This window comes from Microtus ochrogaster, linkage group LG3, assembly GCF_000317375.1.
Source record: "Microtus ochrogaster isolate Prairie Vole_2 linkage group LG3, MicOch1.0, whole genome shotgun sequence".
NCBI classification, from domain to species: Eukaryota; Metazoa; Chordata; class Mammalia; order Rodentia; family Cricetidae; genus Microtus; species Microtus ochrogaster.
The window spans coordinates 12,954,646-12,963,620 of NC_022029.1; positions in this window are offsets into that span (position 1 = coordinate 12,954,646).

Consider the following 8,975-nt stretch of genomic DNA (forward strand, 5'->3'; position numbering starts at 1 on the left):
TGGAAGCAGAAAGAATGGGTTGTCAAAGCACTGTGCTTCATTCAAAGCAGCAGGAAAGTGAAGCATGCAGTTATGTCCACCAAGAGGATGTGTGCACAATTGCTAGTGCTCAGCGGGCTCCCTCCTTTTCATTCACTCTCTGTTACATATGTCAACTTTATGACTATGGTCATTTGAATAAGAAAGACCCCCGTACATATATTTGAATTCTTGTTCATGAGGACATGGCACTACTTGAGAAGGATCAGGAGGTGTGGCCTCTTCAGAGTAGATATCACCTTGTTGTAAGAAGTGTACCATTGTGGGTGGGCTTTGGGGTTTCAAAAGCTCAAGCCAGTCCCAGATCTCCTACTTCCTGCTGCCTGAAGATCTGAATGTAAAACTCTCAGCTACCTTTCTAGCACCGTGTCTGACTGTGTACCACCATGCTCCCCACCATGATGAAAACAGACTATGCCTCTGAAACTGTAAGCAAGCCCCAGTTAAATGCTTCCTTTTATAAGTGTTACCCATAGTCATTGTGTTGATTTGAATAAAAATGACCCACATGAGAATCTTAGGTAGTAGCGCAATTAGGAGGTGTGGCCTTATTGGAGTAGGTATAGTCTTGTTGGAGGAAATGTGTCACTGGGGCATGGGCTTTGAGGTTTCAGAAGCTCATGCTAGGTCTAGTGGATCACTCTTCCTACAACCCAAGGATCCAGGTGTAGAACTCTCAGCACCTCTTTAGTACCATGTCTGCCTGCACTCCATAGTGCTCACTGCCGTGGTGATAATGGACTAAACCTCTGAACTCTAAGCCTGCCACAGTTAAATTTTTCCTTTATAAGAGTTTCTGTGGTCATAGTGTATTGTCACAAGAACAGAAACCCTAAGACAGTCACGGAGTTTTCCTCACAGCAATAGAACATTGACTGAGACAATGACCAAGATTAGACACCACATTCCAGTTATGATTACTAATAAAATCCCCAGTCAAGATGTTAAGAAAAGTTCATATATTGTTGATCAGAATTTAAATTAGTATAGACACTGCAGAAAAGAATATGGAAGTTTCTTAGGAAAATAGAGCCATTTAGGATTCTACTCTCTCACCATATATATATGCTAGTCAGCTTTGTGTTACCACAAAGAAATAGGAGTCAATTAACTTATAAAGATAAAATATTTATTGATGTTTTTCTAAATGCTAATATTGCTGAACTTCCCTCTAAATAGTTATGTTTATAGCCTTATGTCTGTGCTACTTTCAAACTTGGTCAGAGAAGCTTTTAATTATGATGGATAATAATTAATACAGAAATTCATTACTGTTCAAATGTGCAGAGAGTAAGTGACTGCGGTCACTTTGAGTAGTTATCTCTACACTAACCACCATCCACTGGACAAAATTTCTCTGGTAAAATTTGAGAGCTTCACTAATCTACAGATAAGGAGATATGAATTTAGAATACAACTTAGTACTGTGTCCATTAGTCAGGAAGATCGTGGTGCACTAGCTTGCATTCCAAGCAACAATAATTAGGGTTCCTCATCCCTCACATGCTCACCAGAATCTGCTATCTTTTCTTTTCTGAATCTTCGTCATTCTGACTGGGTTAAAACAAAATTTCAAAATAGCTTTAATTTGCATTTCCTTAATGGCTAAAATTAGTGAACACTTTAAAAATATATTACTTAGCCACTTACATTTCTTATTCTATGAACTTTATGTTTAGTTCTATAGCTTATTTTTCAATGGAGTGTTTTCTTGATGCTAAGTTTTTGGCTTTTTTATGTACTAGTTACTAAATATTTTGTAAGACCATTGGGAGAAATGTGGACAGTGAGGCCTCAGCTTCTGAGGTTTCTAAAGGAAAAAAGGACTCTCTTATGGAATGTAATAGGGCAAAATGTGTGATATTTTGGCCAAGAATCTGATTTCGTTATGCTCATACACCGAGATTTTTAAATAGTTGTATTTAAAGGCAGAAGATGAATGTGTTTGGTGAATGGAATTTCAAGATAAAAAACATTCAGGCTGGAACATGGCTACTGCTTATTCATCCAAGTCTACCAGAGAGCAAAAATACTGGAAGCAAAAGATACTATAAATGTGCAGTTCACCAGTCAGGAAAAGATATAGAGTATTTTAAAAGTTACAGTCAAGGCTTGTGGCTAAAAAGAAAATGTATTCATTAAAGAAGAATTTAATACTATGCAGTGTGACAGACAAATGTGTCCTAAGGGCAAGACCTTGTCAATCAAAGTTTTCGTTTTGTGAAAATGCACCCTCCTAGAAAGGAGTAAGGCCAGGCTAAGAATACAGCTGAAGAGGCTTCCTGCTCAGCTGCCTAGAAAAGTGTTTCTTCTGCATCAGCACACAGAAGCAGATCCAGCTGTGGACCAAGGGGATCCGACTGCAACTCAAGTTGACAACTTGCCGGCATCATCCACATGTTAGTGATTTTTCAGGTATGAAAAAATGAAAAGTTGAAGGGTCATGAAGTCTTGCCTCACAGCTTTAGAGAGCATATGAAGTCAAGCAATGAACTGCAGGGTCAGATTCCAAGGGAAGAGTCCCTGAAAGACAGCTATAGGGAACTCTCAAGTTGAATCCAAGGTTGCAAGAGAGATACCAAGATCCTTGGCATGGCATGGGACATCCACAAAGGAAAATCACCAGTATGGAATGGGGCTGGCCTAAAAGAAAGGCTGTGTATGTTGTAGGCAGCCCAGCTAAAAGACTGGAGATACTTTAGTCATTAGGAGATCATACAATTCCATTATGAGCCCCAGATTTTAGAGAATGAGTTGTTGCATTTGATGTTTTCTCTGTTTGGTTTCCTAATTGCTTTGGTTCAGTCATTCTTTGCTATGTCCTGACCCTTCCATTTTGGAATTGAAATGTTTACTTTGTACTTTTGCATAGTAAACATATTAACATGTTTTTACCTTGTAGAAACTCATATTTAAGAAACTTCCTTGAGTCTCAGAAGAAATTTTGGAATTCTAAACAATGTTGGAACATCAAGGACTATGGGGACTTTTGAAGATGGACTAATGTTAGGAGCCAATTTTCTCCTAAAATCATTACAGGAATCATCACTCTGGGGAGTCTACAGAGAACCCCACACCCCTAATTATGTTAGGAATCATTCTATAGACAGAGCTTACCCCACACCCAAATTGGCTGATGGAGAGCTATCTGGAGAGCTATCTGTTAGCGGAACCTACCCCACATTCCAAACTATTTAGGGAACTAGGTGTGGCAACTTGTGACTTCTTGGCCTACAGTGACCTGACCGAAGGTAACCTCCTGGCTACGTGACCAACGTGAACCACGTGGCAAGAGCTCAGACCCCTGTGCCCATCCCCCAACTCCTTACCATATATAAAGCCGTACCCCATCTCTAATAAACGGAGGCTCTGACAAATGTAGCATGGCCTTCTTCTTCTCTCCTAGCCCATTTATCTTACAGATAGTGCCTCTCCGGGACCCTGGAATAACTGACCTGCCAGACGGTTACTCACCCTAGACGAGGTAACCCGTCAAGGCAATTACAGACTAAATGCATTTTGCATTGTGATATGACTATATGACTTTATGGCAACAATGGGAGTAAGTTACCACTTAAATGTGATATTTTCATGTCAAATTGACAAGGGGTAGACTTATAAATATTGCCAACCTGACAGGATTGAGCAACACCTAAGAGATATACCTGCAGGCATACCTGTAACGGATTATCACTGTAAATGTGTACCTTCCCAAAGACACGTGTTTTGCACCAAATAAAATAGGAGAAAGCTTGATAATAATGAAAGCAAAATGAACACCCATGGCTTTCTTTTCCCTGACTTAGGATAAAATGTGACCAATAGCCTGATGTTCCCAATGTCTTCTGTACCATCTTGAACTTCCCATGGAACTACAAAACAAAGTTAAACTCCTTTTATCTTAAATTGCTTTTCTTGGGTATTTTACCACATAATAGAAAAAGTAAATAGAACAAGGGTTTCACTCCAGAGCTCTTATTTTGGAAAATATGGAATATTGAAGTCACTCACTGTCATGGCAATGGTCATTGGTACTATCTCTCCCTTGGTAGTTGGTGGTATTTGAAGTCTAAAGTCCATTGTTCCGGCATTCAATGAATTGCATTACCTTCTTGGAAAACTTTCTTTTTTCAATATACAGAGACCACCTGACCAATATTAACTAACAGTCTGTTGAATCAGATATGAGGATAGCTGCCCTTGCTTGTTTAGGGATCACATTTGTTTTATGTGTTATTTTCCATGCCTTTACTTTTTGGTCTCTCTGTCTCTGTCTGTCTCTGCCTTCATGTGACAGTCCTATCTCTACTTCTCTCATTGTATGTAGAGAGCTGCACATTTCTTGTAAATTGCATAATATTAAGTACAGCCAACCAATCTGTATCTTTAAGTTGGAGAAAGAAGATGATTGACATTCAGAATTACCATTGAAAGGCATGTACTCATTCTTTCATTTATTTGTTTCTTCCAGTTGATTTGAAGATTGTGTCTATTTCTTTTTAGGATTTGATGATTTGCTACATGAACACTGAAATCTTTCATACATTCATTTGCTTTTCTACTTTTCCAGTGAAGTTTATTCATTCACATACATAACTCTTTTTTTTTTAATCTCATTCCCTTTCCCAGGTGTGGAGTTCTTAATTACGTTTTTCGGTGCTCATTTAGTGCTCATGAGTTTCCTTAGCTCATCCTTAATTTTAAAAGGTCTTTATCTCTCCTTTCAGTCTTGAAGGATATTTTTGCTGAATGCACACACAGTGTAGTAGTGGTGCTTTTCCTTCAGGGCTTGAAATACATCTTTCTGTGCCATTCTGACCTTTATAGTTTCTGCTGAAAACTTTGCTGCTATTCTGACAACTTTGACTTTATATAAAACTTGATGCTTCGGTTTTTATGCTTTCAGTATTTTTTTGTTGTTCTGTGCTTAGGCTGACAGTTATAATATGCTATGAAAAGATTCCTTTCTAATTAGGTATTTCAGGATCTAGATGCCTCACATGTCTGGATATTTACCTTTCCTTCAATTTAGAGAATATTTTTCTATTACTTCATTAAACAGGTTTCTTGTGTCTTTAGCCTATTCTTCAATGCCTTAACTATGTACATCTGGCCTTTGAATAGTGTCCTGGAACTCTTTTGTGTTTATTCTATTCTTTCTTAATTTTTTTTATTTCATATTGTCTGCATGTGGTAATTCATCATTTTTGTTTCAAGCCCTGATAATATTATTATTCTTCATCTGCTGTATTGTAAGTCTTTAAATTGGGGCTTTTAAAAATCTGACTTACTGTATTTTTCATTTTCAACATTTGCATTTGATTATTTCTCAAAAATTTTACCTCTTTAATTAGTTTTCTCTTCCATACCTGCACTGTATTCAATAAATTCAGCTGCTTATGTATATTCTCTTGGAAGTTGCTTACAATAAAAGAAATCATTGCTTTGGGATAAATGGCATTCCATCTACCCCAGTGTCTTTGAAGTAAGTAATTGAAGACTTTAGGTGGTGTTGCATAACATGTGTTTTCATAACTCTTTATATTTTGTGATGAAGATTTGCATATTTTCTGAGATGGGCATCTTTTTCTCTTCTACGTTAAGGGTATTTTAGAATCATTTACATGATGATTTTCCCTGGCATATCAGTCTATTAAACAATGTTGATTTTAATTCCAAATGGAATTCATAGTATAGGTCTTTTACATTTATTTTTTAGCTGTGTTCATTGGGTTTTGACACAGTGTATGTTGTTTCATAGCCTGAAACCATGCCATTTCTGTAGGTTTCACAAAAGTGCAGATTATCTGGTCATTCAGGCTGGTGCATTTGTCCACAGCAGGAGTGAGTCTGGCTGTTCCTCGAGTCTTGTCAGTCCTGTGCAATCTGAAAGAGTCTGAGAGTAGTCTTATGTGAGGTCCTTTGTAGGAACAGTGCCCACAATAGTTTGGATAATTCTTTACAGGAATGGATGCACAAAAACAAGCCATGAGCGCATTCCACAAACAGCCATGCTTATTTGGGGGCAAGGCCACTGTGTTTACCTCCTCTATTCTTCAAGTAGAAGTGTCTGACATTGTCAAAGTTCTAATACATATTGTAGCTAGAGTAAGATTCAGGGATAGTAATAAGAACAACACAAAAAGTGATAGATATATTAGAACTTCAACAATGTCAATAAATAAATAAATAAATAAATAAATAAATAAATAAATAAATAAAAGCAAAACCACAATACCAGTAACAATGGACAAGAAAGAGGCAAGAGGAATAGAATGCTTTCCCAGTCAAGTTACCTGCCCTAGCTAGGGAACTGGGATAGAAGTGTAGAACCACTTTACTTCTCTGTGGGGTGCCTTTGCAGGCCTCTGTGCTGCTCAGGTTTTCTGTAAGCGCATTATTGGTTCCCACAGTTCTTCCTTTCTTTGTCTTTTCAGAAAACAGATTCCCTACTTCCTTTCATGCACAAAGGAATTTCTCAACTGCTACCTGTCTCTCTCACAGTCCAGGTCTTTTCCTAGTCAAATTGATAGAAATGTTTGACCCAACCACGGTATACATAGAGGCAGCATTCCTCTTGGTCTGTAAATTCTACACAACAAAACCAGTGCTATCATCAGTGCTTGTCTTTAATCATGTCTGACAGTTAACAATGAACCAAAAGGACAGTGGAAATGTAACGCTCAAAGTTAGAAGTTGCTGCAGTAGCCCTCAGCTTTATAGAATGTGTTGTCACATTGTTGGAGAGAACACAGCTTGCAGCAGCACTAGGGAGAACTGATAAACAGGCAGACCCTTCTACTCAACAGAAAGGATGTGCACACCTGTTTTCCATCCAGAAGGCTGTGAATGAAAGGGTTAGCACCTGATAATCTTTTCTATTCTGTAAAGCCAGCCCTCATCAAATCCCTCAGAAGTCTGAACATTGTCTCTCAGTCAATTGAACCTATCTTTTTGCTTCTTATGAATCCTTCCTCCCTAGACCCTCATTCTGTACAGTTTCTCTGTCAGTTGAGCCCATTCTTATGGTTAGAGGTCACAGGTGCTTCACTAGCAATGTATTTTACAAGGGGGTTTCAATGTAGCTGTGTCTAAAGCTTTGTAGTCATACTTGCAACATTGAAACCTTTCCGAAGTTTTATTATGTTTAAATGTTAAAGAAAAATAAACGACTTGGTCAGACTCTAGAAGTTTTGACTCAGCATTTGCTAAAATCATGTTGACCAAGTTTCATTTTTACCTCCCTCAGAGACTTCACTTCTGTGATATTTTCTCCAAGTCCCAAGGTCATTCAACTAAATGTTATGCTGATATTTTCTTAGTTTTGTGTATTACAGAGGCAACAGGCAATTTATATTATTTAGTGTGTATTTGGGTGCTATGGTAGACTCTGTATATGATTGATGCCTTTTTACTCCTACCAACATCAGTAAGGTAAAGTATTTTACTGATGAAGTAACAGGCTCAAAGAGGCACAGACCTTTCTTCATAGCCACAATACTAAAGAATGACAGATTTGAACTTTATCCTGGATCTAGGTATTGACAAATCCACAATGTAAAAACTCCACCAAAGAAAGATGCTGCTAATCTTTAAGAGGGAGTCGTCAGAAATGCTTTGACCAGACCAAAAAAAAAAAAAAAAAAAAAAAAGGAAGAAAAAAAATGTTCATACTTCAGGCTCATCATGCACTTACGATGTTCTCTCTGCAAACTTTGAGGAATTAATTCTAAGTAGAAGGTCTGATGCCCCAGCCACTCCTCTCACTGAGGGTAAAGGCTGTGTTCAAAGGCAGAGTGATGCTACCCACTCCCAGCTCTACTTTTGTTTTAGAATACCACGACACATTTTAAAGATAGTACATCCCTATTCATGCAGCACATATATTTCAGACACGTGAGCTCATCACCCTCCTTTGCATTTGAATATATTTTCAGTACTTGAAAGTTACTTTATCCATCTTTGTAGAGCTACATTCAATAATTGGATCAGAAAATTTTTACGTTGATAGTCTCCTGATTTCTCATGTATTAACCTGGAACTTTTTTAAAATATAACTTAGAATATTTTTCTCTTTGAAGATTCTTTTTTATCTGAGTTTTAGAAGCTACAACTCTTAACCAGAGCCTGCATGTTCTCTGCTTACATGTGAGTTCAATTCAAGTGAAAGGAAAAAGGGTTGGTCTTGAAACGGTCACCTTTCTGTCACACTCATTGTGTGACCCATATTCATTTAGGACCCTCTCCAGCACACTCTTGAGTCCCTCTGTGATAGAGGCTGTGGTCTCTTTGTGTCTAATCCTTCTGTCCCTGAAGAACCTGAGGGTCAAAAGCACCCACAGGTAAAGTAGCTGAAGGTTAGGTTTGCATCCCCAAGAGCACATTTCCAAAGAACATGGAAAGGAAAGTAGAGAAAAGGCCAAACATGTCTGGGGAAACAAGAGTTCATGTCACAAGAGGAGGCAGTGAAGCTGGGAAGAGCAGGGAACTAGTCCTCTCAAGTCCATGTCAAGACTTCTAAGGTAGGTGTGAAAACAGCATTCTGCCCAGCATGTGAGCTTTGAGCGTGAAAACTGTACCTTTCCTCCTCTAGCCAAATGAAAGGGAAACAGCTAATGGCACTCCGGTACTGTTTCTCCCTTGAAGCTAGTTAAAAAGGCTGTCCAGTGTGGCCCAAAACTCAAGCTGGGCATTTAGGAATGGGAAAAATCTGATCGAATCTGTCACTGTGAGTTTATCTTTTATCTTTCCTTTGTTTGGGCGAGGAAAGTTGTGCTAATTGTATGTGGTGTTCTCAGGACGCCTCTTAGTTTTTCAGTCAGCTTAAAGCCCATCCTCCTCTTTGAGTTTCCTTTTAACCGAAAACTGACAAGCAGTTTGCTGGTTGCCTTCTGAAAGACTAGTGGTTGGTAGCTTTAAACTGCCTCTTTGAAAAT